This window comes from Gavialis gangeticus, unplaced genomic scaffold (genome assembly GCF_001723915.1).
Source record: "Gavialis gangeticus isolate Ggan-Ray unplaced genomic scaffold, GavGan_comp1, whole genome shotgun sequence".
In the NCBI taxonomy this organism is placed as follows: Eukaryota; Metazoa; Chordata; order Crocodylia; family Gavialidae; genus Gavialis; species Gavialis gangeticus.
Window position 1 is genome coordinate 48952818 of NW_017729004.1, and position 8860 is coordinate 48961677.

Genomic DNA, 8860 nt, shown 5'->3' on the forward strand with positions numbered 1-8860 from the left:
ACTTTGAATCAAATAATCATAAGTTGATTTAGATTAATTTAATGGAAGGATAAAAAGTTGTTCTGTAATGGCGGGGTGGCGGGGGAGTTATTTCAAGAGGGGCAAATGTTGATAAATTACGGAAATAAGTACTGTGTCCAACTGGACTGAATACTAGGAAATCTACATGTGGAAGAGGCTGGAATTCTTTTAAGTAAAAGGTGCAAAAGGTATTGAGTTTAGGTATTGTTATTCCCAAGCAAAGGGAAAAATTCTGTAGGGAAGGGGTCCAGATTTAATTGGATGAATAATGACCCCAAGAGTATATTAGGAATAATAGAGTAAAAAAGACTAATGAACAAAGAAAGCTGTGTCTTAGAGGTCAAGAATTGTAGGAGTTCCCAAAAGTCAAATTTAAGTTAATACTTGCAAAGGATACTAAAACAAAGAGCAAAACATCTCTCTCAACCATGCAGTTGATCCAGTAAGAGATATCACCCCCACCCCAAAATATTTTGCCTCTTACATATTTCCTAGACCATCATGGCTACATCACTCCAATACTACCACAAAAGGTTCGTCAGCCATCTAAATAGAACATAAGAAAAGAAAATGGGGGATCTATGCAATGAAAATGAAGGCAAGATTAAAAATAATTTAGGTGTGGTCAATGTCTAATTGAATGTTTTGCCTCAGTTTTCAATAAGGGCAATGATGTAGAACATAGGATTAAAGGCAGAAAGCTAATTGAATGAATGGGAATGGGAATGGAAATTACATCTAAGATAGAAGCTGAACTAAAAGATTATTGGTGTCAAATTGAAGAGGATCTGAATAATCTACATTTTGAAAAAGCTGGCACATGAAGTTACAGGTCCTGTATCAAGCATTTTCAACAAATTTATCAGATTAAAGATGGTATCTGGCTGAAGAAGAGAGTACCTATGTTTTAAAAGAGGGGAAGAGGTGATCCAGCTAATTCCAGGTTTGTTAGTCATATATCAAGTGTATATAAGTTTTTAAAATGAATTTTGAAGGAAAGAATAAACAAAGACCTGGAGAAAAATTTAATAAAATATAATATGGGTTTACCAAACACATGCCAGTCTAGCCTTTGATAATATTCTTGCTGATTTTCCAGAAAAAGAATATGCGGTAGGTCTCAAGTATCTGCACTTCAGTAAAGCACTTGATTTGGTGCCACAAAGGCAATTATTAGTCAAGATGGGGATTGGTGGAGGAGGTATAAAGTAGGAAAGAACTGGCTAAAAGGAAATCATTACAGGTAATGTTGAAAGTGTCAGATTGGAGGAAAGTTATTAGTGAAGTTCCTCAAGGTTTGATTATATTTAACCTTTTAAAATAGTTTAATTAATCATGTCATCACAGGTGTATAAATATGTTGATGAAAACTGTTGATGAGGCAAAATTAGGTTGTTTTGTCAAAACAAAGGAGGATCTGGATAATATACAGAAAAAAAGAGATGACCCTGGGGACTTGGAGTGAAAGAAATAGGATGAAATTTAACAATGCAAAGCTATTCATTAGGGACTAAAACAGGAATTTCTGTTATGAGCTAGGAGCTTGTCATTTAGTAACAGCTGAAGTTGAGAAGGACCTGGGCATATTTGCTGATCACAAGAAGACTGACAGTCACCATCATAATGCTGCTTTTTGGCAAATGTAATCCAATAGTGGCCAAGGAGGGGTATTTCCAGTACAGACAGAGAAATAGTATGCCTTTAAACAAGGTCCGCATAACTCCTTATCTGGTATACTGTGTACATGTCTGGTTACTTGAATTGAGGAAATATGAACTCCAACCAAACACATGTACAGAAGGGCTACTAGGATAATCGGGGGAATGGAGATTATATCTTATAAAGGAGCATGATTTATTCAGCCTAGTAAAATGAAGGCTGAGGTATTTGTTCTCGATCAATAAATCGGGGAAGAAAAAGAGATATTTGAGCTAAAAGACAAGTCAAGGCAAAAATGGGTGTAAAGTGGCCATGAATATATTTGGCATGGAAATGAGAAGAAAGTTTCTAGCCATCAGAGCAACGATGTTTTAGAAGAGCCTCCCAAGAGAAGTAGTGGGGTTAAAAACACTGAACTGCTTTTAAAATGGAGCTTGACCTATATATTATATGACTCTTATGTGGACTCAGTGACCCATTTCTCCATGGGTCAGGATTCACTTTCTGGTCGATCTAAGGGCCTTGTCACACATTACATTGAGAATGTGTTAACTGCACTTAAAACACTAACATCCAGGTGTTTAAGCAGTAAAACGTGCTCAGTGCCATCATAGCATAGCAAAGTTACTACTTTTCTGGCAGGGAGTATCTCCACATTGTATTACCTAATCTGTGTCAAACTAACATCTGACTGCTCCACGGAAGAAACACAAATGGGAGACTCCAGTTCAGTGGTAGGGTTGGGATTAGCAAACAGCTCTTTGTCACTCCCAGCCCCCACACCGCACGGCAGCACACTGAATCTTCAAAGGCTTTGGCACCTAGGACGTGTTTTATTCACATTGTAGTAAATATTACCGTGAGACTGCTCAGTAAATATCTTTGTTTCCAGCAGCAAATAAGACACCTTAACAACAAAGCCCCCATATAACTATGGAACCATTAGGATCTTATCTGACAAATATAATATGGGCCTCCAAGCTGCACAGATGAATTCTAAGTCAGAAAGAGCATATTAAATTAAGACAAATTCATGTAGCTTCCAAATTATTGTTGATTAACAGTATAATACCTCTGTTACCACATCATTCCTTTAATATAGTGGGTGGTTGTGGAGATATACTTCCCTTAACGTTTAGTGTATTTACATACAGTCTGCATATGGTACATATCTTGCATTGCACTATAATAGCATGCCATTTTTAGGGCACAGGGTTAGGTCTCAGAGCTGTGGAGGGCAGTTAGGGCATTAGCCCATCATTAAAGAGACCTGGTTTCAATTCCCTGTTCTACCATACACTCGTGTTGCAAGTTTGAATGAGTCAGTCAGCTTTTCTATGCCTCAGTTCCAAATCTGTAAAATGGAGATAGCAGTACTGTCCTGCCTTTAGAAGAGAACTGAAAGAACAAGTACATTATGGACTGTGAAGTGCTTAGTAATTATATCTGCTCAGATGCCCAGCTAAGGTGGTTTTGGTATAAAAATATAAGCATCTCATCAGCTTATTTGTCATAGATTTTCTTGACTTTGCACATCTGTTGCTATTCAGCATAAAAATATTTTGTCATTTAATCTCCATTGATAGAACAAGATTATAGAAACCAGCTGTGGGTAAAATCTTAGCGCCAATGAAATTATTAGAGGTTTTGTCATAGGCTTCAGTATCATGACTCATCTGTGCTCAAGAATTTCAGTGTCAGTTTACTGAAGAAAACATTGTGGGCTCCCTCACAACTATTTTGAAAAATAGAGATAACATTGGCTTTTCACCCTGAGGATTACATGCTGATCTTGCCCCACACTCTTGTCTCTACAGGGTTAACAGCAGCACCATTTGTGCAGGCACTGTGGTCTGCCATGTGGTATATTAGGAGCTTTATAAAGGAGGTATGATGCATATCTGCAGAGTATAATGGAAAGTAAACGTAGACAGCACTGTACTGATCTCTTGGGGTCTAATCACCTCATTGTGGTAAGGCCTACCTAAAGAAACAATCTCTGTCATTCCATCTCCAGGTCCTAAATGAGTTCCCACAGAGTCCTCCAGAAAGCTAACTTGTGATAGATGAACGTTATTTCGTTGAACCTGCAGCCAGCCCTTCTATCACCCTGTGGTGGTAGCACATACTCTGCCAGGAAACTTAAGTTTGCTATTTGCCACTCTTTTTTCTCTATAGAGTCTGACCATGAATCTTAATAATTTATGAAGGGCAGGGGGGAGAGGGGGTCGGGAGAATACTCAGTGCTTCTTCCTCAAACCAGCAGTGATGTTAGTACTGCAACAGGGATTAAGCTTAAACAAAAATCAGCCTTCAGCTCTTTTCTAAAATAGAAAAGGCATTTCAAAGATACGATGGATTTATTTAAGGAAGCACCCTCCTTTCTCACCCTTCATCAGCCTTCCTCACAATCTGTGTTGCCGTAAATTTCTCTTCCCACCTTCTCAAAATGTTGACCCTTTCCCAGGATAGCATGTCTGACATCTACTCCTTCCTGGGTTTCTGAGAGAGGTATGCTTGAAAAATAAGTTCATTGAGAAAAACTGTGAGAGACTGTACTGGCAGAAGGTAAGCTTTTGTATCTTTTTATCTCACCTCCCTCTTCTCCAAAAAATGAACTGTGTTATTTATAATTTAGTTTGTGGTTATACCAAAACTTAACTAAGCATATTTCCAGCGTATCCCCCTCGTGAATAGTCTATGAGCAGGGACAAAGGACTACAACATGGCGTGTAGCTTATTAGTAACCAACAAGTTTAGTAATGAGTCAGTAACACCCTCCACCCCCATCTTCTTTCCTCAATCCCCACAACAATCTCCAGCGTCAGTTCTGGTGTCTCTGCGCTGTTTCTTCCAAATAAATGAGCATTTAAATCATAGAACAAATGCATGAAATCATGAAGTAGAAGTTTTAATTAGCTGCTTTTTGGTATGTGTCATGAAAGAAGTAAGAGAAGAGAGAGGGAGAGATTTGAGAAGAAATGCTTAATAGAAGTCACAGATCATTTATTTAATTTCTTGTAAAGTCTGACATTCAAAAGTTTCTTACTCCTATTAGATAGATTAGTACCAGTTCCATTTTTAATTTTTCTTCAGTTGTCTGCTGTGGGCTCTGATAGGCTTCTCTCAGCACTTTGTGTCCTTTTCTGTTTCACTGGAAAGCCCCTTTGATGATACTGGTAGGGCTATACATTTCTGTTGACTTCAAGCTTCAGAGGTGAAGTCACTCACGTCAGTACTTTGGGACGAGCTGCATCCTTTCTTTCATCAGATGTTAAAGGTGATAATCCTATTGCTGAAGAGAACAATTAATAATTCACTTACAACAAGTTGATTAGAAACCGCAGTGATTCTTTAAAGAATAAAATGAAAAGCAATTTTTTAACCAGTTGCTCAACTGCGACAAGCGTGAGAAAGGTATAAGGAGGAACATGGTACTGTGGAGGGAGAACTAGTTACCAAGAGATTAAAAGGGGCAAGATTTACTGTGTATCAGCTGCTTCATGGTAACTGTGCACCTTGTAGCAGATGAGTATTATACCATGGTAACTTAGCCCACAGAGACAGAGGACTAAGACACTGTAGTCTAGTTGTCATCTAATGTGGGGTTGATTATCATGGAGCTGCTGATGTGATTATCACAGAGCTGCTGATCCCTCCCTGTTCTGGGACTCTGTCTGTAACCAGTTTCCAGATCTCTACGACCTGGCAAAATGCTGCCTCACCATTCCAACAAACTCCTTGGATGCTGAGTATGTCATCTCTGTGTACAGACAAGTGTTCACCCCAGAGACCAAGAATGTCAGCAGCAAATGCTGGTGGATGCTGCATCCTAACAGCTAATGACTAGCAAAAATTGCCTGTCTCAAGGTTAGTATTGAGTAAACTCCTTTCTTCAGCTTCATTTAATAAAATATAGCTATTGGTACCAGTTACAATTCATGTTGTGTATAAGTTTATAAAGCATTTCAGTTTAGCGTTTAATTCGGTGCTTAGAGACTAGGGACACAAGTTAGACATAAACCAATGTAAGTGATCAAAAACTGGTTTAAAACTGTAACAGAACAAAAGTTCAGTGCACATAAACCAGTTTCAAAATGGGTGAAACAGCTTTAAGATAAACCTGGTTGAATGTAGTATCAGACTTAACTGATTTAGGTCAAGCCGGTTTATGAAACTTCTGTCCCTCTTCCCGGTTCAAGTTAAATCCGAGTCCCTCAGCATCCCAGCATGCTTTGCAGCCCTGGGCTGAGCTAAGCTGTCTGCTCCAGAGAGCAGGTCTGGCCCTGCCCTTCTGCTCCCTAGCTGGAGCAGTGAGGCCTGGCTGGCTGTGGACTACAAATTCCAGAGGCACCTGGAAGCAGGAAGAAAAAGTGATGAACAACCCTGTGGAGTCCTGCTGGTCTGGTCCTGAACTGCAAATCCCAGAGCCCTCAGGGGCAGCAAGAAGATTAAGCAAACACACCTCCTATGCTGTGTTTATAGTTTTCAGTTTATAGTTTTTCAGAGAAAGATCTATTCTTGTTTAAGCTTTTATGAATTCAGTCCTACTAAGTTTCCTCCCTCCTCGCCCTTCCTCCCCTTCCCCCCTCCCCCAGCCAGGCAGAGCATGGGCTGGAGCCTGGCCATGTCCCTCCACTCCAGCACAGTTTACTCTGTTCCCTACCCTTTGGCAGTGGCTGGCAGGTGTTTTCTAGTGCCCCTGCCTTCTGGCTTGAGCCACTCCAGGCATGTGGCTGCATTGCCTGAATTGAAAGTGAATGTGTGTTTTATTTGTTAATCGGTTCAATCTCTGCAGCTTAGACTAACCTGAAAAGACTGAATCAGTTCAGCCTTGGGCTTTTTGACTGTCTGTACTTAGCCAGATTACTTACTAATATTTTTATTAATGGCTTCAGTGGGCTTAATCAGGGTAATTAAGATATGGTTTCAGGTGACCTGCCAGTTTGTGGCAAGGGACAGGACTTCTCAGCTCAGAGGCTGGGTGGGGGAGAGGGGGCCTGCCACATGATAGGGCTCCTCAGCTAATTAGAGGCATGGTGGGGGCCCTGCTGCAATAAGCCTGTGAAAATGGTGACCAGCCCTGAGATCTGCCCATGAAATAGGCTGCCTGTCTCCTCAACTTGGGTAGGTCCCTAGACATACCTAGTAGGCCTGTGAAAATAGGGAAGTATTTGATTTTGGATTTGGCTGATTCAGAGGACAGTGATTTGATTCAGAGATTTGGATTGCTATCCTGAATTAATTTGGCTGAATCAGCTTCAGAAGGTTCAGTGCTGATTTGAAGAGATTTGGCCATAGGCTATAATGGGGAATCACTGAAATACCTATAACTTTTTTTTTTTTTGGCAGTTTAGGATAAAAAAAGAAGGGACAGTAGCCCTTTCTGAGGGCATGAAGCCTGTTAAGTTTCAAGGAGATAGGTGCAGGGGTTTCTGGGAAATTGCATCTCAAACTGTTCAAGGCAAAACTTGTGACGTGTGACTTCATGTGTGTGTTAAGGCACAGTGAGATAAAACCAGCAGGGATGGTAGCCTGTAACTGGGGGCTTTCCCAGTGCCAGTTAGATCTCCACCCACCCACCTGTTTCTGGGCCAGCTGCCCGCCTCTCTTTTTCTGCCACGCCTTGATGGAAAACTGATTCAGATGTTTCCCAGGCAGGAGGCTGCCCAGTTAGGTGACTTGGGGTGAAATCCATTCTGCAGCTCTGCCCCTCCCCTTACACTGGACCCCATGCCTCACAGATTGCATCCTTCACCCCCTCCAGCTGTGGTCCCCTCTGTGGGACCTTTGACTCCCCATTAGGCCCTGGTCCTGCCCTGCCTTCAGGCCAGTCAGAATCCCGAGCTGCTTGCTCTGGGCATCGCTTGTGGGGGGCCCCTGGTCCTGGTCCCAGCATGGACCAGTTGAGGGTACCTCTGATATCTTTTATTAGACCAACTGAATAGTTGGAGAAATATATCTTAGCAATCTTTTGGATTTAAAAACCCTTCCTCAGCCTAAGGAAGCATCTAGTTGATGTGTGTGCGATCTTCCTGGATGGAATGAATAGTGAAAAAGCCAGAGGCTGGCATGCAATGCAGGCAAGAAATCCAGTTAGTAAAAATGTAATTTGCGGTGTCAGGAGGTGAGGGAGAGGCTGGGAGGAAAGCGGGGGGGGAGGGAGAATGTAGCAGGTAAAAATGGAGAGGTACCTGGGGAGTCAGGCAGGTTATAGTGTGTCATAAATCCAATGTCTATATTGAGTCTATGAGGTTTTGTATCCAGGAGGTTGCTGAAGTGAAATTCATAGGCTTGTCTGTGAACAGTGGTTTGTAAATTGAAACAAGCACTGAACTTCGCTAACCTCATCACCAGAAGCAAACTTCCCACAGCCCAAAACACATTGAATGGATCCAGAACATGCTATGACAAGAAATGCAAAACCTTCCAACATACTAATCCAATCTATTACAGCCAAGAATACCCAACTAAATTTGGGGGTACATTTTTCACAAGAAAGTCACTCTATCTTCAATCTCTCAGGCCTTATCCCCAAAGGGAATCTGGAATCTTGCCCTCCTTGATGCTGAGGTGGAAGTAGCCCATCACCTTCCTGTATTTTGAAATCAGCTGGGTGATTTTGTTGGCACCATCACTGGCAGCCCTGCTCCCCTCCAAGGCATCCCTGACTGTGAGGTGGAACTTGTGTGCCACACAGAGGATGCCAACAAAGTTGGCATCACGCACTGCCTTAACCATATTGGCCCCATTGTCAGTTACCATGAACCCCTGGGTAAGCTCGCCCTGCCCAGTGAGCCACCTCTGTACTGTGTGGTCCATGGCCACCATGATCTCCCTTGCTGTGTGGGACTCATCCATCACCTCTGCTTGAAGGAGAGCCCACCAATGGCCTGACTGATGGCACCAGTGTCCTGTGAGGGAGAGGTAGGCATGTTATCATAGCTTCATAGAGGTTAGGGTTAGAAGGGACCTATTAGATCATCAAGTCTGACCCCCTGCCTTGTGCAGGAATGAGTGCTGGGGTCAGATGACTCCAGCCAGGTGTCTGTCCAATCTCCTTTTAAATACCTTCAAGGAAGGGGACAGCATCACCTCCCTTGGAAGCTTATTCCATATTTTGGCAACCCTCACTGTAAAGAATTTTTTCCTGATGTCCAATCTGAATTTGCTCTCTTTC

General features: G+C 41.9%; 1 long non-coding RNA gene across 1 annotated transcript in view; it reads right to left on the reverse strand.

Annotated features, from left to right (window-relative positions):
* Window positions 1–5775, reverse strand: part of LOC109291364 — a 14760-nt gene extending 8985 nt beyond the window's left edge. Inside the window, exons 1-2 of the long non-coding RNA XR_002095831.1 lie at window positions 5690–5775; window positions 3284–3286 (exon numbers count right to left, since the gene is read on the reverse strand). This is a non-coding gene — a long non-coding RNA (uncharacterized LOC109291364). The remainder of the gene's footprint in view (window positions 1–3283; window positions 3287–5689) is intronic.
* Between the last annotated feature and the right edge of the window lie 3085 nt (window positions 5776–8860).